This window comes from Camellia sinensis, chromosome 10, assembly GCF_055761805.1.
Source record: "Camellia sinensis isolate YWXY chromosome 10, ASM5576180v1, whole genome shotgun sequence".
Taxonomy (NCBI): Eukaryota; Viridiplantae; Streptophyta; class Magnoliopsida; order Ericales; family Theaceae; genus Camellia; species Camellia sinensis.
The window spans coordinates 46,627,996-46,650,718 of NC_138970.1; the positions used below are offsets into that span (position 1 = coordinate 46,627,996).

A 22,723-nucleotide genomic window follows, 5' to 3' on the forward strand; every position below is an offset into this window, starting at 1 on the left:
TGAAATTACACCATTTTCTTTTTAAATTATAAGGTATACCATAGTCTTTTCCAATAATTTTTCCTAAAACCAAGTCAAGTTGGTCGTTATGAAAGATATTCAATATTAATTCCAATACCGTCACAGATGAATATTCATTGAGCCATCCAGTACAACCATTAAAAGAAGAGAGAATTTATTTTACTATTGATTTGATTTTAAAAATATATACATATCACTGCAGGAAATATACAATTTAACGGCGTTTATTTAGTGACGTTTTTATAAACACCACTGTTTCTAACCTTTAACGACGTTTTATAAACGTCGCATTTTATTTTGATTAAAACGGTGCCGTTTAAGGAATAGAAGTCGTTTTTAAAATGCCTTCACGTGTGTTACACTAATATTCCTCCCCTTCTCTCTGTAGCTCTATGAGAATTAGAACCTTTTTCTCTCTCTCTCTCTCTGCTACCTCATTTTGAATCTGGGAAACATTCAGAGTCAGAGAAACCAATCCCTCAAATCTCACTCACTCACTCGATCGCTCGCTCTCTCTCTAAACCCTTCAGTCTCAGAGATTACGATTCAACCTTCTGCGGCTCGGTTTCATCTCAGATCCAATCTCAGAGTGATTTCGACTTCGAAGTTCTTTCTCTCTCTCTCTCTCTCTCTCGATTTCGAAGCTCCACCGCCACCACCATCTGCATCGTTGACTAAGGTGAGCACTACCGTCTACAATCTCAATTTCATTTTCTCTCTCTCTCTCTCAAGCTCTTCGTTCCGTCGATTCTTCTCCTAGGGTTTACATATGTTTAAGATTTCAGATCTGAGTTTTCTCATTCAAAAATATATGTTTGAGATCTGAGATTTCTCATTCAAAAATATGTTTGAGATTTGAAATTTCTTATTCAAAGACATATGTTTCAGATCTGAGATTTTTCATTCAAAAAATATGTTTATGATTTGAAATTTTTTTTCCCATCTGTTTGTATTTTCACTATTTTTTTGATGTCATTGGAGTCAATTTGTTTTTTGTTTTTTTTTTCTTTTCCGGTTAAATGTGTTGTATTTTGTATTGCACGCTTTTCTTGCCTTGGATTTGTGGTGTTTTGGTTGACTTTGTATTGAGAATGTATTCGAGCGATGTGTGATAATCTATTTTAAATTAATTCTTATTTTTTTCTTCGAATGCAGAGACTACAAATAAAAAATAAAATAAAATAAGAATCTCATTGTTAAAGAAAAGTTTAGAACTTGAAATTTTTATGTTGAATGTACTTCTTTTTTAATTTGTATCAGAACTGAGTGCAGAGTTGTTTGTAACGATTAATTTGTTTGTTAGGAGCAATAATCTGCGGAGATTTAGTTTAGAATTTTAAACATGGTTTTAATATGAATCAGTTCAGAAAAATACTCTTTTAAGTGGGCTACCTTGTTAGAGACTCTGTATTTACGTGCACGGTAGTTGTGCAAATAATGGGAGCAAGATCATGGCTGGTCTTCACAGCATATTGTTTGCCATGATATGACCAAGTAGCTGTTTACTACAATGCATACTATTACTAGAGAAAGGGACTTTACAGTGACTATATAAAGGCTACCTTTGTCTTAGGGATCACTAATTGGTTATTGTCATGAGTTCTTGTGACTGCATTGTAGTGTAGTAGGTTCTCCATTGTCTTAGGGATCATACTAGTGTAGGAACTCCATTGTCCCAGCTTTGAATTACTACCTACGAGCAGTTCAAATGGCATGACAGTTGTTTCGTTACCTTCTTAAAAAAATAAAAAATAAAAAATGATTGACGTTAGTTTTTTCTCAAAGATGAGCATTTTAGAATTATATTTGAAATCTAATTTGAAACAATGATTGGTTATCTAATTAGAAATATGGAAATCTAACAAGATCGATGCCTGTTAACAATTTCACCGTATTTGCAGCCAATAAAATAAAGTTAATAGCACCATATTTGCTAATAATGGGCATTTGGTACAACTTTCATCCATATTTGGTCTCCATTTTAGGAATGTAACATTAGTTCTTTCATTCTTTTGTCTTGAAACTGAATTTCATTTATATTTCTTAATACTATACCATATCTCAAGGTCTTGTTACAACTTTTAAATGGACTTGTTATTGTGTCTACATCGTTTTGGGCCAAGTAAATACCAATGCTGTTTTGAAACTGTGTCAGTGAAAAGATCCAATGGGCTCAATGTGAAGACTGTTTTAAGTCGTGCAAAGTTCCTGCCGATGCTTTTCTTTCCTCAAGATGGACCTGTTTTGAAAACTGGTGGGATCTAGAAAGGTAAAATTGGTATCCATTTCTGCTTCTGAATCCTAGATTTTTTGTTCCTATATACAAATTTTTGTTTTTGTTTTTGTTTTGAGCTATGTTCTTGATTGCATTCAAAACGAGCAATGAAGCCAATATATGTTCCTTATCTCATTGAAGGATGTAAATGTGGATACAGGGCAGGTGCTCTTGCTCCCAAATGGTTTTATAGCATCATGTAATGATTGTGCTTTATGTTTCAAGGCTTTGTGATGTGATTCCAAGGGTTGCCACACTGATCTGAATGGTTCGTATGACAGGCTGTAATGCTTGTATCACTTTATGAACTTGTACTTTCTTGAGTGCTCGACTTTCAATATGATAAAGAATTTCTATTTATGTAGTAAAGTGGAGATACATTTCTCAATATGAACTTGTACTTTCAATATGAAATTTATATAGATAGATGCATTTATATGTTGCTACATTTATTACTCTCTGTTTGAATTGTTTGGATTGGGGAATGAGAAAATAAAAGAAATGATTGAACTTTCTGTTTTATGTGCTTTGGTGCTTTTGTTTTGATGAATACGAAAGGAGTATGTGATATATTTATTTTTTTCTTTATATTTTAGTGGGTAATCTTTTGTATTAATACATAATCAATCAGTTTATTTTTCAACCAATTTCGCTGTTTTTGGTGATAAATGAAATCCATAATTGATCATTTTCTTTCTATTTTTCATGACAGAAGAGTTTTTGTTTTTGTTTGTTTGTTTCTTATCGATTTCTCAACAAATCAATCAATTCAAACAAAGACTGTTAATGGGAATATCTATTTCTCTCTCCTCTCTGTCTTACTCTCTCCTCTGATTTGTAAAAGTAAGTCAAGTTTTAAATACTGTATGGTGTTTGATGTGGGTGTGTAGGGACAGGGCAAAACCCACAAAATACACAAAGGACAGTAGCTATTGTGGTGGGAGGAGTGGCTGGTTTTGGGCTTGGAATTGCCTGTTTGTTGTTTCTAAAATCAGCTTTTAAGAAGCGAGAAAACAAGTATGGAGGATGATGATGAGGTTAGTTTCCAACCTTCTACTGCTCTGTTTTCTGCTTTTTTTCTCTGTTTTTTTAATTTTCAAAATGAAAATATTCCTCTTGCTATGAAGAATTTATTAAATTTTTTGTTTACAGTTTGGTATTTTGTGTGTGTGTGTGTGTGTGTGTGTGTGTGTGTGTGTGTTGTATGTGTGCAGGGTGAGACTACTACTATTATGTGCTTAGCTGCTAAGTTGGAGGGGTGTAATGTAAAAGAGAGAAGTTTTGCTTTTTTGACTCTGTTTTGCATTCAGATATTTCTTCTCCACCTAGTTCCTTTTTTATTAGTTTTCTTTCTTTTAAACCAAACAGCCCTATCTGTCTAAAAAAATACACATTTTAGTCATAGTTGGCCTTTTTCTTTTGAATGTACATGCACAGATATATATATATATATATATATATCTATTTGTGAATAGTAGCTTTTAGTTGGCATTAAAGGTTTGTTCTCCACTTTACTACATAAAGAGCAATTATTAGGTAATTAAACACACATGTTCAAGTGAAATTGTGTTGCCAAGTGATAGTCAATAAAAAAACCTTCGTTTTTACCAGTTACTCTAGTGACTAATCTCCAAAAAAATAGGTTTACTCTGGCAAAGAAGCAGGAGCATATTAGGTAATTAAAAATCTATTGTACCTTTTACCTTTTACATTGGTTTGGTCATATCATGTATTTAGTTCTCAATCTCATCAAGAAATTAAAATTTGAACTCTGGTATATGGATTTATCGGATCCATTCTGTTTTTGATGATCTTGGGTCTAGAGCTCTTCCAACTTTCCTCAATTCCACCATGAATGCTATGGAGGTACTACTACTTTCCTCTTCTATTTCTCACACTCATTTTTGTTTGTTTGTTTGTTTGTTTTTTTTTTCCCCATATGAATTCAGTCAGACTCACACTATGTTCAACTTCAAGATGCAATTCAAATTACTCTTTGATGTCTTGTGAATTTTGAAATGGTTGTTTGGGTAAAAAAAAAAGCAGAGAGTTTTGTTCTTATTTTACCATTTCACAGAAATTATCACTAAAAGCACATGTAAAATTCAAATATCTGCTGTGTGGATTGAAAACTATGCAGAAAATTGCTTATTTTCTCTTAAAAAACTTTCTGTGAGTGTAGTGTATCATCTTAAATTTAATAATGTGATATCTGAAGATTGTTCTCTTTATGTTGAATTGTAATGTGAGTAGGGAATCATTGGAATGGTTGGGCTTTCTTGATCTAAGAAAAGGGTTATCAAGATACTTCACGATGTCAATGGAATCATAAAACCATCCAGGTTGGTTCATGAATTCCTCAATTTTAGATTAAAGCTACTTGATTGATTGATCTACTGGAAACTAGAAAGTTTTGGTCTCCAAAAATATGATCCAAATGCCTTCATTTTATTTTTTTTTCTTTGTGATTTGAGAAATGAATACAATATAGTGCCGTTTTGGGAAGCACGGCAAAACGCCAGGTTTTGCATCCAGGTTCAAAAAACGCTCCTGCCCCAAAACGCCACTTTATGCATTTGGCAACTTCCCAAAACGTAACACTGAAATTACAGTTTGGGCCTATGAAAAAAAAAGTGAAAAAGTTAAAAATAAATGTTAATAGGGATATTTTGGTCATTTTAGAGTGATGTGACACTTTTAAAAAATATTAAATCAAAAATCAAAAAAGTCAGTTTTTTACCAACTTCCCAAATCACTTCCAAAAAAGTCAAAAAAACTTGGTAAAAAGTCAAAAGTCAACTTTTAACCAACTTCCCAAAACACCCCATAAAGTTCAAAACACCTAGTTTTCGTTCTGTGCTAAAACAGTTTTTGAAATTTTTCTAGAAAGGGGGTTGTTTCTAAAAAAAATTTATGAAAAGATTTTGAAACATGGAGAGAATGATTGCTATCAACCTCTTCCTAATGGGCACAAGCTTTTCTTCCATGATATAAGATGGGTAGCTGTATGTGCAGCTGTTGCTATGGGTGAGGAAGGCGATATGGTTGTGTAGACACCTCATTTTTGACCGACCTTAAGACTCAGACGTCACCAGTTGAGCACTCGGTGATTTTGCATATCGTGCTCGTTCAGAAGTTACAGAGTCTTGGCTGCGAGCCCTGCCTCCGGACTTCCAAACCCTCTTCTGTGCCTTGCCTCGGTTTGCGAACCAGACTCGGTTTTCTCTGTTTCTTTTCCTGAGAGGAGGAAGAGGTCCTGTAGACCATCTCTTAGTGGCCGTGGGCTACATTTTGTGGTCGCGGGCCATTTTGCCCATTTCGGAGTCCGGTTCCCGGTTTTCGGAGCCGTCAGGCCGTGTGCCTCGGTTCGGGACCGCTTAACCATCTCCAATTGCTCCGGTTTTTGGCATACTTCTTATTTGCTCCCTTTTGAGGGACACTGAGGTCTGAGAGACCCACTTCGTGATCGAACACCACTCCCGGTGCCTAACAGCCAGTTTTCGGGGCCTCGGGCTGCAGGTTTTAGCCCCCGAACCTTCATTTTGCATCGGTTTGGGCTCATTTTTGGTGGAGACCTTATTTTCACTGTTAGAAAGCTTGTAGGAGGGTGGGAGGCCAGTAATTTTGCTGAAAAGCCAACTTCTTTTTGGTCAAAAGTGGTTCAGCATGAATCCGGGAAGGAGAAAAATCTGCGTGGCTTCACCGAAATGGGCGTAACTCTTTGCACAAGAGGAATTAAGATATGAGGCCACCACCATTGGAAAGCTTACTTCCAGGGCTTCATTTTTCACTCAAGAATATCCCAAGTCCAAGTCCGGGCGGGAGATATGTGGTTGGTTGAAGTCCGCTTGGACCGAATCTGCGCGGCTTCACGAAAAAGGGCATAACTTTTTCTACAGAAGGAATTTTAATGCAAGGTTTACGCCATTGGAAAGCTAACTTCTGGGGCTTCACCCTAGGGGGTGGCCGGCCACTTTTTTCCTTTGACCTAGCCGGCCGACTAGGCGAAGTGGCCGGCCGGCCACCTGCAGCCAAAATGTCAGGCCGGCCTGCTTCTTCAGGTTGAGTACATTCCAGCTGTGCCTTGGTTTTCCCCCAAAAATATCTACATCCGGGGGACCCTTTTGGAGGGAAAAAGGCCTCATTTTCCCTCCACTTTGGCTAGACTCTTCTCTCCATCTCTTATCCCTATAGAGAGCCTCCCAACTTTAGAGAAAGGGTTACAAGAGTTGCTTGGAGGAGATAGATACATATCACCCCATTTCCTTCAAGTTTTGGGCTCCATTTCTTCATCATCTTCAAGCTCTACCATCACCACTCCATTCCAGCAGCAAAGGAGGGGATTCCAGCAGCTTAGAGTCACCAAATCTAGTCCAAGAAGCAACAAAAGTGTTGGTCTTCAAAGGTAAGTCCAATTGCCCTCTTTTCTAGCTCATTTTGGCACCATCTTTAAGCCATACATGCTTGCTGAGTTGAGCTCCGACCAAAACTGGAAGTGGCCTTCTTTTAAGCTCATTTTCTTGTTTCATTAAGGGCTCAACCCTGTTTGAGGCTCCCATATTGCACTTGCTTCAATATCCCCTTGTGTGTCAATTTTCTTGCATGCTTTGGCAACCCATTATGCTTCCATTTTTGGGCGTTTTACAGTTATGTAAATAGGCTTATTTTGAGCCCCTCTTCAACATTGAAGAAGGGCTCATCACTGTTTGGGACCTCCATATGTCACTTCATGTTATATCTCTCTTTTGGTCCCCATTTTTGCATGCTTTGGCAGCCTATCATGCTTCTGTTTTTGGTCTTTTTACAGGCCTAGAAATAGTCTTATTTTGACCTTCTTAACATGTTTCATTAAGGGTCTTTGGCTGTTTGGTGAATGCTTTACATACTTTGTGTTATAGCCTCTTTTGAGCCTCATTTTGCATTGCATTTCTAGCATGTTTGTATACTGTTTTGGAGTTTTTACAGTTGTGTAAATATGCTTATTTTTGGTCCCTCTTCAATGTTGTAGAAGGGAATTTTTCAGTTTGGGCTGTGCATATACCACTTGCCTCTTTGGCCACCTTTTGGCCCTTTTTCTTGCACAAAAGCTTAGCCATGTCTATGTTTGTTTTTGGGTTTTTTACAGTTCTGTAAATATGCTTATTTTTTGTCCCTCTTCAATGTTGTAGAAGGGAATTTTTCAGTTTGGGTTTTACATATACCACTTGCTTCATAACCTCATGTTTAGGGCCATTTTTGCATGCCATTGTTGCCCTATCTTTGCTTGCTGTTTGGCCATGCTTTGTACTAGTAAAATGCTAATTTTGGGGCTGCCTTGCTTCTGTCTATTCATTGCATATCCATATTGTGCATGTTTGGTATAGCTATAGGCCATTTCGGGTCCCAAAATTCATGCTTCGGGACTATTCCATGCATCGGGTGTGTTTTCACCTCATTTCGGGGCTGTTTTCCCCCACTTTTCAGTGCTGCAATCCCATTAACATGTTTGCATAGCCATATTGCATTGCATATGCCATTGCCTCGGTTTGCGTGCCCGTGTGCACGCATTTCGAGGCACTACATTTTCATCCATCGGCCTCTTATGTGAGTGCGGCTGAGGCTCTCCCATGTTAGTATAAGTCCATGTTGCATTCTATATGCCATTTCCATGCCATTGCATTGCGTATGCCATTACCTCGGTTTGCGTACCCGTGTGCACGCATTTCGAGGCACTTCATTTTCATCCATCGGCCTCTTATGTGAGTGCGGCTGAGGCTCTCTCATGTTAGTATAAGTCCATGTTGCATTCTATATGCCATTTCCATGCCATTGCATTGCGTATGCCATTGCCTCGGTTTGCGTACCCGTGTGCACGCATTTCGAGGCACTTTATTTTCATCCATCGGCCTCTTATGTGAGTGCGGCTAAGGCTCTCTCATGTTAGTATAAGTCCATGTTGCATTCTATATGCCATTTCCATGCCATTGCATTGCGTATGCCATTGCCTCGGTTTGCGTGCCCGTGTGCACGCATTTTGAGGCACTTCATTTTCATCCATCGGCCTCTTATGTGAGTGCGGCTGAGGCTCTCTCATGTTAGTATAAGTCCATGTTGCATTCTATATGCCATTGCATTGCGTATGCCATTGCCTCGGTTTGCGTGCCCGTGTGCACGCATTTCGAGGCACTTCATTTTCATCCATCGGCCTCTTATGTGAGTGTGGCTGAGGCTCTCTCATGTTAGTATAAGTCCATGTTGCATTCTATATGCCATTTCCATGCCATTGCATTGCATATTCCATTGTCTCGGTTTGCGTGCCCGTGTGCACGCATTTTGAGGCACTTCATTTTCATCCATCGGCCTCTTATGTGAGTGTGGCTGAGTCTCTCTCATATTAGTGTAAGCCCATATCGCATTTTCATATCATTTGCATTGCGTATGTCATTTTCATGGTTTGTGTGCCCGTGTGAACGCATTTCGAGGCATCTCATTTCCATAGCATTGAGCATACTCCGTATCTTAGATCGCATTCATGCATTTTCTTGGTTTGCGTGCCCGTGCACACGCACTTCGAGGCATCTTATTTTCATAGCATTGTGCATGCTAGGTTGTATCTTAGTTGCATTCATGCATGTCATGCATATCGCATTGTGTTCGGAATAGGAGTTAGCCCGGGCACGGGAAACGAGGTGCATTTCGTACTCCGAGTGACGGAATGTATCTCAATTCCCTAGTCACCGACACTCTGGATTACCCATGATGGAGTTAGGTTTTGTTGTGTTTTCATGTGCATTCATTCCATATTGAGTTGCACATTTCGACCCCTCTGCCATCATGCATCGATATGCGTGATGGATGGCACGAGGATCGAGGCATGCATATATCTGTGAAAATACATTGCTATGCCCCTTTCCTGCTCTCTGTTGCAGCAAAATGAAGAATCAGCAACTTTTCAGAGTCTGGCACGCTTTCCAAGAATAACTGCTAAACAGAGGCTAATTGGGGCATCCCAGTGGATTTCCGCGCAAGGCAGCCCAGGCATACATCATTCATCAGAAGCAAGGCGGTCCCTGGCTTGCACGCCAGTTTTATTTACTTTCTTAGTTAATTTGTTAATTAATTAGGAATTTGTATATTATTCGGACTGTAATATTTGGACTGTAATATTCTTTTATTTGGAACTGTATTATTTATTTGGACCCTCTGTGCGAGGGCATAATTGTAATAAGTGTGCGTGAGTGTGATGTATGTCTTCCAACCCCACGTCTTTCTTCCCTTTTATTTATCTGCTTATGATGGTTAGATTAGGGCATGTTTAAATTAGCATACAGTATGACAGCATGTTTGCATCATTCATCTGTTTTACATGCATTGTGCTCGGCGCATCATACTAACTGCATTGTATTTCAATTTCAAAGTTGAATACATGTTAGCTGTAGCATTCCATATGCCATGTTTAGAATAGCCGGGCCTGCTATAGTTTGCATTCTTGCATGTGTTGCATTAGGCATTTCAGTATACTTAGGATTCATGCATGATTTCTAATGAGTTTCTTTTTTGGCTTTGAGTACCCGGTAAGCTTTATGCTTTAGCATCCTTGCATGCGTGTGAGTGAATGCCATGATAGCATGCTTACCATGAGGCAATATGCTTATGTGATATAACTGCTTGAATGTCTGTGGGTGAAGGTTGGGTTACTTAAATTGGAATAAATCATCAAATGTTTTAAGCCTACTTGCGAGTAGCAAACCACCTTTCAAATATAAACATGAAATGTTTTGTTCCAATTCAGGCGATCCAGTCTATACTTGTATGCTGTGCACATCACATAGTAACCTAGGCTAATAACCGGAATAAGAACTCACAATGTTTTCAAAAATAGATATCATGGTTAGTAGAGGCCGATCTTTGATCGGGCGAGCGGGGGTGCTCACGAAGTGACCTTCCCCAATCGTACCCAAGTTCCCGAGCCGAGGCAACTTTGGTGATGACGGACACGTGGCCTTTTGGCACCGAGTCAGGGTTTCCTAAATTTCCCAAAATAAAATATTTAGGTGGCGACTCTGTATCTGGCAAAGCAGTCCATGTTTGGCACTTCTTTCAAAAATCAGTTTTCTCAAAACGATTTGCCGGATTTGGACTCTTTGGTTCAGACTTAGAACCGTGACCACAAATCGAGTCTGAGCTGTAGCGAGGTCCCCCGCGGGCTTGTTACAATTTCTGGCGACTCTGCTGGGGATTCAGAGAACTTGACTCGAACTCATGATATCTGTTTTTGACTACACTTGAGTGTTTCTTTGCATTGCATTTGCATTGGTGCGCCTAGGACACCGTGTTTGCCATCTGCTATTCCTGAACGGTTTGCCGGAGGCTTCTCTTGTCAAGGCATGACCATAAGGCTGACCGGTTGTGGGCTCTGCCAGTATGGGAACATGAACCCCGGTTTTTCCGGGGCACCCTCTTTGACCATTCGACCTAGTGCATATTCGGATCCATAGTGACCATTCCAAACTAGGACAGGTTGCTTACCCGTTTATAGGTTCTTTGAAAACCGCTGTGTGCGTAGTGAAACCCTAGCTCCTGACAAAATAGGACAGGGAAACCCTACCCCTTCATAGGGGTGTTTTGGCTCTCACTTGTCTGCTATGTGCTTTAGAGTGCGTCTCTACAGGAATGCATGTATCAGTTTGCAAGTCTGGGCATCAGGCCTGCGGGCATTACTATCAGTATTTCGCAGTCAGCTTTACCTGTGGGTATCAGACTCAGACTTGGGGTAGAATTTTGGGGCAGAATTCAGTAGAGGGCACACTCATTCAACTATGCGCGTATCAGTTCAGATGGAATCAGGCTAAGATGCTGTCTGTTTTCTCTTTTGCTAGGTAGTCTGGGAACCATAGCTTCAGAAGGCTCCGATATCCCCGAGGTTCATCGAACTTGTGCTGATAGACTTTGTCAGGTCAGAGACTCAGTTCAAGGGCAATCAGTGTTCCTTTGCCAGAGGCAGGGTAAAAGGGCTAGTCGGGTACAAATCACCGGTTCAGCAGTTACCAGGTCAGTGGCCCTTATCCACCCCACCAGTGAACAGTCAGGTTGAGGTCTCAGTTTCTACTGCAGGGATAGATACCAACCAGTCAGATGGATCAGCCAAACACATCAGAGATGGAGGCAATGATGCGCCAGATGCAAGAGAGTATGAAACTCATGCAGCAGGATGCTGCCCGTCAGGAGGAATTTGCCAAACAGCAAGCTGCAATCATGGCCCAGCAAGCCGAGCTCATCACCAAGCTGCAACAGCAAAGCGGCGCGTCCGCTTCATAACAAGTTCCTCCCCCAGCAGGAGTTCCAGCACCTGGGGAGACGCCAAATGTCCAGGAAGGTACGGACATTCCGGTAGGGCCGGCTCTGCCCCCAATTTTACCTCAACTATCGAAAACACCTACCAATCTACCGGACTCTCCCTCCGAGTTCGAGGTTGACCCCACAGCGTTGAAGTTGAGCAAGCTTGAAAAGCTGTTCAAGAAATCCCAGGGGGTAAAGTCCATCCCGGGCATTGAAGACGGGTACACCGACGCAGCTGTAACTCTGCCGGACAGGTTTAAGATGCCTCACATCGACCGTTTTGACGGGTCAGGAGATCCCATGGTCCACTTGAGCTTGTTTTCAGATGTTTTGCGCCCGATGGGTTTGACAAGATTACAGAAGCTCTCCCTTTTTGGCAGGACCCTGTCAGGTATTGCAGTCACCTGGTATGCCAAATTGGAGGATTTAGTGAAACAAAGCTGGGAGGAGATGGCCGAGGCCTTCGTCGCACAATATTCATACAATACCCAAATCGAGATTACGACCCGTGATCTTGAGACGATGAGGCAGGAGCCGAAGGAGAGCTTCTCAGAATTCGTGACCCGCTGGAGAGCCAAAGCCTCAATGATGACCATTAGGCCAACGGACAAAGATCAAATTCGGATGATTGTGCGCAATCTCCAGCCCAAGCTAATGCAGAAAATGATCGTGATCCCCTTCCCTACTTTCTCAGATTTACACGAGATGGGAGTGCAGATCGAGGATGCTATGAAGCAGGGCCTCTTTGACCAGGAGAAGGAGCAGCCCAGGAGGGCGTTTTCCCGCAGTTCGAATGCGACCACCAGTGGTGATGCAGCTGCAAGATCTTCTGATGTGGGCATGGTGGCTACCACCGTATCAAAAACAGCTACCCCATTCACCGGTGCGTCCGGAAGTAGCTCACAAGGAACCAAGTACCCACCTCGAGTCAAAAGGGTTTTCACCCCGCTTTATATGCCTTTGTCAAAAGCTTTAGAGGCCTTAATCCGGAAAGGGCATCTGAAACGGTTGGAACAACGGCCCCTACCCAATCCTATCCCTGCAAAACATGATCAGACTAAGTACTGCGCCTACCATCAGCAAACAGGCCATACTACCGACGACTGCTTTCGTCTGCGCCATGATGTACAAGATCTGTTTGACAACGGGATCATCCCCGCGCCAGTCCAGCAAAGTCTATCGGCACTTGATAGGTGAACTTGTGGGGGGGATAATGTGATCTAATCCAGGAATGAACCACCTGCGGATGGCGTTCAGATTATTCCAACTGTGGTGGATGGCATGCACTGTTTTGAGCAATGTACAAGTGCTGTTAATTTTGCGTTCTGACTTGGGTATTGGGTCAGTCTTGTTGTTTTATTTTGAGTCTGTCTTTTTGTTTTGAGTCAGTCTCTTTTTGTTTTGGGTCTATCTTGTTGTATCAAGTCAGCCCTGTTGTATAGGAGTCGGGTGATTCCGGGGGATGTCACCTCGGGCGTCACCATTTTGTTTTGTGTTTGTCTTTTCATTTTGTTTTGAGTCTGTTTCTGCCAGGGAGCCAGTTGTGCCGACAGATTTGAATGAACAGTAGCAATTTTTGCACTTCTGTGTTCACTTCTGCCATGTGCCAATTGTGCCAGAAAGTTTGAATGAAATGGCAGTGCATTCCACCTGCTCTCTTGTGCCCTAGAATCATTGCATTGACCTAAGTTTTTCAAAACTTTTTAAACACTGTGGTGAAAACGAAGAGGAAGGAATTCCTCGGGATTTGCAAAACTTTGATCATTTGAGAGAAAGAGAGGCGTACTAAGCCCTTAATGAAATCATGCTTGTTAGCGTGAGTACTGACAAGGACCCTGGCTTGATTCAAACTGGTTTCACACTATCTTCAGCGCGAGCGATTTGTCATTTGCTTAAAAACTTTCAAAAACAAAATGTTTTGCGCGGTCCTGCGAAGACCTGTATGGAATCGCTCCTGAGATTATGCAGCCTAGGATCACTCTCAGCCTCGAGACTCAACCCCTTTCGCTTCCAAACCTTGAATTTGAGTTCAGAAGGTTCAATGGCCAACTACGATGTGAGGCCTGTGTGGCTAGATTTGAAGCAGCCCTCGAGCAAGAGGCACCAAAGTCAGATCAAGAAGATAAGACCTCGTCAGAAGAAGCTTGCGAAGCTAGAACAGAAACACCCCTCGAACTAGGGGCGAAAATGTCCGATGTGCAAAAAGGGCCGAAGACGGATCCTTCTGCAAATCGATACAGCAGCCACTCTCTTGGATTCAGATGACTTCAGGATCTCAAAACCATTTGGCATGGACAAAGCTACACTTTTACCCTTGAGAGGCTCGCTGGGCCGAAAACCCGGAAGGGCGGCCCAGGCAAAAGTTAGAGCAAGAAAAAGAACAAAAAAGAACAAAAAAAGCAAAATGCAAAGAATGAAAAAAAGAAGAACAAAAAAAAAGAGAAGAAAATCAAAAGAAAAGAAATGAAATGAATTGAAAAAGAAAGACGAACAAAGCTCGCAAGGGCGAAAACCCACGACGGGCGCCTTGGCAAAAGTTAGAGCATAAAAGGGAGAGGTTAAATACCCGAGTGTACCTTAACCCCGAACTACGTGAGGCTTGATTCCCATCTTTGGGATACGTAGGCAACTTCATTCTGAAGTCCAGCCGTAAAACAATTCGATTGTGTCCATGCGATGGTTCTGATCATCTTCGCTTTCTCTGTATCCGAGAGTTTGGTTGTGTTCGTCGCTCTGAGGACTGCCTACAATGCGCTGCGGTGCCATTCAAACAAGGGGCAACTTTCTGTTGCCATTCAATGCACCGCGGTGTCATTCAAACAAGGGGCAACTTTCCGTTGCCATTCAATGCGCTGCGGTGCTATCCAGACAAGGGGCAACTTTCCGTTGCCATTCAGAACGCCGCAGTGTCATTTCAAACAAGGGGCAACTTTCCGTTGCCATGCAGTGTCCTTCAGACAAGGGGCAATTTTCCATTGCTATGGATCTGAGATTGTGCATCTCAAGAGTAGGTTCCGTGATCGTTGAGCAGTGGTCGTTCGCAAAAATAGTTTTTGAAAATTTTTACTAGGGTTGACTAAATCTTCTTGAAAAGTATCCCATTTTCAAAACTGGACCATTTCTTGGACCCAAAAGAGGAAAATTTTCAGTGCTCACAGCCTAACTTGCATGATTTTAAATCAGGAAATTGAACAAGCATGTTTATCTAACTCTCATTTTGGTCAAAATTTTTAGGAGAAAACTAAAACAAAAAATGGTCAAAATGATGAACTAGGGGCACAGTTGAGTCAGGCTTCCTGTCTTTCTCATTGTCAACATACTTGCCAAGAAGGGCACTCTACCTGCCAGAATAGGGCACAACTGAAGTTAACAACAAAGGGCTGAAAGCTCTCTCATCCCCCAAGCAACGAGGTATCAAGCCAAGTGCGAAGCACGAACCGAAATGGGACAAGATATTCCATTCCCTTATCTGGACAGATCTGATCACGTCCGAATTCCCCAACAGAGCATCATCAACCGATGTTAGCTGCCGATTTGCTACACATCCTGTTGCAGCGCAACCCCTCTGAGAGAGGAACTCACTGCTATGAGCAGAAGAAAGAGAATCTAGCAGAACGCCAAGGGCGCGAGCCCACAATTTGTTGTTCGTCCATCAACCACCCAGGGGAGGGATGAAAAACGAGAGATTGAAGAATAGAGAGATGTACGATGAGAGAAAAAGTGAGAAGAGGGCTTTTTCAGAAAAACAGAGCTTGAGGGCCGAGTGATGAGAGAACCACAAATGAGAAAGGGTGGGGAACACTACCCGGTGAAACAGGCTCCCGGTGCACGTCTGTGTGTCGTGTCTTTTGTTTTGTGTCTCGATTCTTGTTTTTGAGTCATTTCGAGTGTTACTCGATGTGTCTAGGTTGCGTGCCTTTTATTTCCTTGTTGAGTCGTTTTCCTGTGCTCGATCGTAGGCTCGATACCCGGTCAAAAACTCATTTACCAATTCTAAAATAAAATCGTTTTGTGCTCCGAGTGCCATGCCATTCTCCACATCTGTGCAAAACAAGATTCGTTCTTTCATAAAACCACAAGGTTCAACCCAGGTCATGTCAGAACAATAAAAATCAGGACCTATCTGAAGCTATATGGGTTCCAGACTACAAAGCAAAAGCAAAAGAGGAAATGTCGAGCATCTGAGTTTGTTTCAACTTCAGTAAGTTCAGAGACTGCATTCCGTGTGTACCTCTTCAGGTTTTGCCAATGCTCCGAAGTACGATTGTGCCTCTACCTCAAGCTCAAGATCAAGTCTGCTTCAAGCCAGAATGGCGATCAAATGCTCTCCCTGAGTACCATTCCCTGCCAGAGGCATCTTGGCTATGTTTGCAATGAGTTCCTAGGAGACCAACTGCGACGGTGGAAACTAGAGTTCGAATGGCTGATGCCTAGAACATAAAGGTTCGGGATTTCCGGGACTAAAGTCTGGTTTAAATACCCAGAGGCATGTCCTCGGCTTGAAATCTGTATGGCAGCCCCATAGGTTGAGATAGCGTGTATGCACCTCAATTCTGGATACTGAACCAACCTAGTCTGTCACCCCGTTGGAGAATAGGGAAAGTTGTGAATATGATCAGGAAGAAAGGCAACATCCAAAGTGTTCTACGTGAAGAATCCTTGTCAATATTTCAGAGCCTTTATACTGTAAGATTGAAGGTAAGTGTTCGAAGAGCACAAGGGGCGATCCCCATCGGAGAAGAGCGGTTCACCGCCACTCACCTCGTGAGGTGCTTTCTAAAGCGCCGCTACGCTTGTTTATTGCGTTCATTAAACATCATGCATTGTATTGCATTGTACCTATCAAGTTTCTTTCTCATTCATGCACGATATCGTACGTACGGTTCGTTCAAAGAAGTTTGGTTGAAGATCATTTCTTTAGTGTATCTATCACACTTTTCTTCATTCACTTTTGTGCATCTATCACATACATTCTCATTTTGTGTATCAATCACACTTCTTTCATTTAGTGTATCAATCACACTTCTTTCATTTAGTGTATCAATCACACTTCATTCGTTTAGTATATCAATCATACTCTGTTCACTAAGTGCATCTATCACACTTTGTGTTCACTTCCAGTATATCAATCATACTTTGCTCACATTGTGCATCTATCACACTTTGTGTTCACTTTCGGTATATCAATCATACTTTGCTCACATTGTGCATCTATCACACTTTGTGTTCGCTTTTAGTATATCAATCACACTTTGCTCACATAGTGCATCTATCACACTTTGTGTTCGCTTTTAGTATATCCATCATACTCTGTTCACTAAATGCATCTATCACACTTTGTGTTCACTTCGTGTTCACATTTAGTATATCAATCATACTTTGTTCACTAAGTGCATCTATCACACTTTGTGTTCACCTTTAGTGTGTATCCATCACACTTTGCTCACTTCACCCTTTGTATATCAATTACACTTTGCTCAAATAGTGTATCTATCACACACTCGCTTTGCTCACTTAGTGCATCTATCACACTTTGTGCTCACCTTTTTGTGTATCAATCATACACTCTCGCTTTGTGTATCTATCATACTTGTTCACTTAGTGCATCTATCACACTTTGTGTTCACCTTTTTGTGTATCAATCACATGTTTGCTCTGTGTATCTATCACACATGCACACTGTATTTGCAGTGAGAATTCCATAATTTTCTTACATCCTTTCTGCACGAAGTGTAGTTTGGCTCGAGTTTACTTGCTTGCCTAGCATTCGCTTAAAATGTTGCATTTATTTCGCATAATTGCTTCATTACAGCTCTCTTTGCATGATCATGAGTGATAACCGGCTTCGCGTAGCGTATAAGTCCAACTTTCAAAACCGGCCTCGCGTAGCGTATAAGCCCAATCTTCAAAATCTTCTGGCATATCATTTGCATTTTGCCCCTGCCTGCGGGCACATCTTTGTCTATCTTATCTGCTTTGTCTAAGTCTTCGGCCTTGTCAAAAATGGGTCGTCTCTGGGCTTTGACATTCACTCCCGTCATTTGTGACTTCCGAGTTCTGTCAAAGAGGGGCAACTGTAGACACCCCATTTTTGACCGACCTTAAGACTCAGACGTCACCAGTTGAGCACTCGGTGATTTTGCATATCGTGCTCGTTCAGAAGTTGCAGAGTCTTGGCTGCGAGCCCTGCCTCCAGACTTCCGAACCCTCTTCTGTGCCTTGCCTCGGTTTGCGAACCAGACTCGGTTTTCTCTGTTTCTTTTCCTAAGAGGAGGAAGAGGTCCTGTAGACCATCTCTTAGTGGCCGTGGGCTACATTTTGTGGCCGCGGGCCATTTTGCCCATTTCGGAGTCCGGTTCCCGGTTTTCGGAGCCGTCAGGCCGTGTGCCTCGGTTCGGGACCGCTTAACCATCTCCTATTGCTCCGGTTTTTGGCATACTTATTATTTGCTCCCTTTTGAGGGACACTGAGGTCTGAGAGACCCACTTCGTGGTCGAACACCACTCCCGGTGCCTAACAGCCAGTTTTCGGGGCCTCGGGCTGCGCGTTTTGGCCCCCGAACCTTCATTTTGCATCGGTTTGGGCTCATTTTTGGTGGAGACCTTATTTTCACTGTTAGAAAGCTTGTAGGAGGGTGGGAGGCCAGCAATTTTGCTGAAAAGCCAACTTCTTTTTGGTCAAAAGTGGTTCAGCATGAATCCGGGAAGGAGAAAAATCTGCGCGGCTTCACCGAAACGGGCGTAACTCTTTGCACAAGAGGAATTGAGATATGAGGCCACCACCATTGGAACGATTACTTCCAGGGCTTCATTTTGAACTCAAGAATAACCCAAGTCCAAGTCCGGGGGGGAGAGATGTGGTTGGTTGAAGTCCGCTTGGACCGAATCTGCGCGGCTTCACGGAAAAGGGCATAACTTTTTCTACATGAGGAATTTTAATGCAAGGTTTACGCCATTGGAAAGCTAACTTCTGGGGCTTCACTCTAGAGGGTGGCCGGCCACTTTTTTCCTTTGACCTAACCGGCCGGCTAGGGGAAGTGGCCGGCCGGCCACATGCAGCCAAAATGTCAGGCCGGCCTGCTTCTTCAAGTTGAGTACATTCCAGCTGTGCCTTGGTTTTACCCCAAAAATATCTACATCCGGGGGACCCTTTTGGAGGGAAAAAAGGCCTCATTTTCCCTCCACTTTGGCTAGACTCTTCTCTCCATCTCTTATCCCTATAGAGAGCCTCCCAACTTTAGAGAAAGGGTTACAAGAGTTGCTTGGAGGAGATAGATACATATCACCCCATTTCCTTCAAGTTTTGGGCTCCATTTCTTCATCATCTTCAAGCTCTACCATCACCACTCCATTCCAGCAGCAAAGGAGGGGATTCCAGCAGCTTAGAGTCACCAAATCTGGTCCAAGAAGCAACAAAAGTGTTGGTCTTCAAAGGTAAGTCCAATTGCCCTCTTTTCTAGCTCATTTTGGCACCATCTTTAAGCCATACATGCTTGCTGAGTTGAGCTCCAACCAAAACTGAAAGTGGCCTTCTTTTAAGCTCATTTTCTTGTTTCATTAAGGGCTCAACCCTGTTTGAGGCCCCCATATTGCACTTGCTTCAATATCCCCTTGTATGTCAATTTTCTTGCATGCTTTGGCAACCCATTATGCTTCCATTTTTGGGCGTTTTACAGTTCTGTAAATAGGCTTATTTTGAGCCCCTCTTCAACATTGAAGAAGGGCTCATCACTGTTTGGGACCTCCATATGTCACTTCATGTTATATCTCTCTTTTGGTCCCCATTTTTGCATGCTTTGGCAGCCTATCATGCTTCTATTTTTGGTCTTTTTACAGGCTTAGAAATAGTCTTATTTTGACCTTCTTAACATGTTTTATTAAGGGTCTTTGGCTGTTTGGTGAATGCTTTGCATACTTTGTGTTATAGCCTCTTTTGAGCCTCATTTTGCATTGCATTTCTAGCATGTTTGTATACTGTTTTGGAGTTTTTACAGTTGTGTAAATATGCTTATTTTTGGTCCCTCTTCAATGTTGTAGAAGGGAATTTTTCAGTTTGGGCTGTGCATATACCACTTGCCTCTTTGGCCACCTTTTGGCCCTTTTTCTTGCATAAAAGCTTATCCATGTCTATGTTTGTTTTTGGGTTTTTTACAGTTCTGTAAATATGCTTATTTTTTGTCCCTCTTCAATGTTGTAGAAGGGAATTTTTCAGTTTGTGTTTTACATATACCACTTGCTTCATAACCTCATGTTTAGGGCCATTTTTGCATGCCATTGTTGCCCTATCTTTGCTTGCTGTTTGGCCATGCTTTGTACTAGTAAAATGCTAATTTTGGGGCTGCCTTGCTTCTGTCTATTCATTGCATATCCATATTGTGCATGTTTGGTATAGCTATAGGCCATTTCGGGTCCCAAAATTCATGCTTCGGGACTATTCCATGCATCGGGTGTGTTTTCACCTCATTTCGGGGCTGTTTTCCCCCACTTTTCAGTGCTGCAATCCCATTAACATGTTTTCATAGCCATATTGCATTGCATATGCCATTGCCTCGGTTTGCGTGCCCGTGTGCACGCATTTCGAGGCACTTCATTTTCATCCATCGGCCTCTTATGTGAGTGCGGCTGAGGCTCTCCCATGTTAGTATAAGTCCATGTTGCATTCTATATGCCATTTCCATGCCATTGCATTGCGTATGCCATTGCCTCGGTTTGCGTACCCGTGTGCACGCATTTCGAGGCACTTCATTTTCATCCATCGGCCTCTTATGTGAGTGCGGCTGAGGCTCTCTCATGTTAGTATAAGTCCATGTTGCATTCTATATGCCATTTCCATGCCATTGCATTGCGTATGCCATTGCCTCGGTTTGTGTGCCCGTGTGCACGCATTTCGAGGCACTTTATTTTCATCCATCGGCCTCTTATGTGAGTGCGGCTGAGGCTCTCTCATGTTAGTATAAGTCCATGTTGCATTCTATATGCCATTTCCATGCCATTGCATTGCGTATGCTATTGCCTCGGTTTGCGTGCCCGTGTGCACGTATTTCGAGGCACTTCATTTTCATCCATCGGCCTCTTATGTGAGTGCGGCTGAGGCTCTCTCATGTTAGTATAAGTCCATGTTGCATTCTATATGCCATTTCCATGCCATTGCATTGCGTATGCCATTGCCTCAGTTTGCGTGCCCGTGTGCACGCATTTCGAGGCACTTCATTTTCATCCATCGGCCTCTTATGTGAGTGTGGCTGAGGCTCTCTCATGTTGGTATAAGTCCATGTTGCATTCTATATGCCATTTCCATGCCATTGCATTGCATATGTCATTGCCTCGGTTTGCGTGCCCGTGTGCACGCATTTCGAGGCACTTCATTTTCATCCATCGGCCTCTTATGTGAGTGTGGCTGAGTCTCTCTCATATTAGTGTAAGCCCATATCGCATTTTCAAATCATTTGCATTGCGAATGTCATTTTCTTGGTTTGCGTGCCCGTGTGCACGCATTTCGAGGCATCTCATTTTCATAGCATTGTGCATACTCCGTATCTTAGATCGCATTCATGCATTTTCTTGGTTTGCGTGCCCGTGCGCACGCACTTCGAGGCATCTCATTTTCATAGCATTGTGCATGCTAGGCTGTATCTTGGTTGCATTCATGCATGTCATGCATATCGCATTGTGTTCGGAATAGGAGTTAGCCCGGGCACGGGAAACGAGGTGCATTTCGTACTCCGAGTGACAGAATGTATCTCAATTCCCTAGTCACCGACACTCCGGATTACCCATGATGGAGTTAAGTTTTGTTGTGTTTTCATGTGCATTCATTCCATATTGAGTTGCACATTTCGACCCCTCTGCCATCTTGCATCGATATGCGTGATTGATGGCACGAGGATCGAGGCATGCATATATCTGTGAAAATACATTGCTATGCCCCTTTCCTGCTCTCTGTTGCAGCAAAATGAAGAATCAGCAACTTTTTGGAGTCTGGCACGCTTTCCAAGAATAACTGCTAAACAGAGGCTAATTGGGGCATCCCAGTGGATTTCCGCGCAAGGCAGTCCAGGCATACATCATTCATCAGAAGCAAGGCGGTCCCTGGCTTGCACGCCAGTTTTATTTACTTTCTTAGTTAATTTGTTAATTAATTAGGAATTTGCATATTATTCGGACTGTAATATTTGGACTGTAATATTCTTTTATTTGGGACTGTATTATTTATTCGGACCCTCTGTGCGAGGGTATAATTGTAATAAGTGTGCGTGAGTGTGATGTATGTCTTCCAACCCCACGTCTTTCTTCCCTTTTATTTATCTGTTTATGATGGTTAGATTAGGGCATGTTTAAATTAGCATACAGTATGACAGCATGTTTGCATCATTCATCTGTTTTACATGCATCGGGCTCGGCGCATCATACTAACTGCATTGTATTTCAATTTCAATGTTGAATACGTGTTAGCTGTAGCATTCCATATGCCATGTTTAGAATAGCCGAGCCTGCTATAGTTTGCATTCTTGCATGTGTTGCATTAGGCATTTCAGTATACTTAGGATTCATGCATGATTTCTAACGAGTTTCTTTTTTGGCTTGGAGTACCCGGTAAGCTTTATGCTTTAGCATCCTTGCATGCGTGTGAGTGAATGCCATGATAGCATGCTTACCATGAGGCAATATGCTTATGTGATATAACTGCCTGAATGCCTGTGGGTAAAGGTTGGGTTACTTAAATTGGAATAAATCATCAAATGTTTTAAGCCTACTTGCGAGTAGCAAACCACCTTTCAAAAATAAACATGAAATGTTTTGTTCCAATTCAGGCGATCCAGTCTATACTTGTATGCTGTGCACATCACATAGTAACCTAGGCTAATAACCGGAATAAGAACTCACAATGTTTTCAAAAATAGATATCATGGTTAGTAGAGGCCGATCTTTGATCGGGCGAGCGGGGGTGCTCACGAAGTGACCTTCCCCAATCGTACCCAAGTTCCCGAGCCGAGGCAACTTTGGTGATGACGGACACGTGGCCTTTTGGCACCGAGTCAGGGTTTCCTAAATTTCCCAAAATAAAATATTTAGGTGGCGACTCTGTATCTGGCAAAGCAGTCCATGTTTG

At 42.3% G+C, this 22,723-nt stretch overlaps 1 non-coding gene across 2 annotated transcripts in view; it reads left to right on the forward strand.

The window, feature by feature from the left end:
- The first annotated feature begins 260 nt into the window (after window positions 1–260).
- The window catches only part of LOC114297964 (uncharacterized), a 36,912-nt gene continuing 14,449 nt past the window's right edge, over window positions 261–22,723 (forward strand). The window contains exons 1-5 of one of the 2 annotated variants that reach the window (XR_014341979.1): window positions 261–700; window positions 2,177–2,290; window positions 3,187–3,333; window positions 3,511–4,162; window positions 4,550–4,638. This is a non-coding gene — a transcript (uncharacterized LOC114297964). The remainder of the gene's footprint in view (window positions 701–2,176; window positions 2,291–3,186; window positions 3,334–3,510; window positions 4,163–4,549; window positions 4,639–22,723) is intronic. The other variant, XR_014341980.1, reaches the window with a different exon arrangement.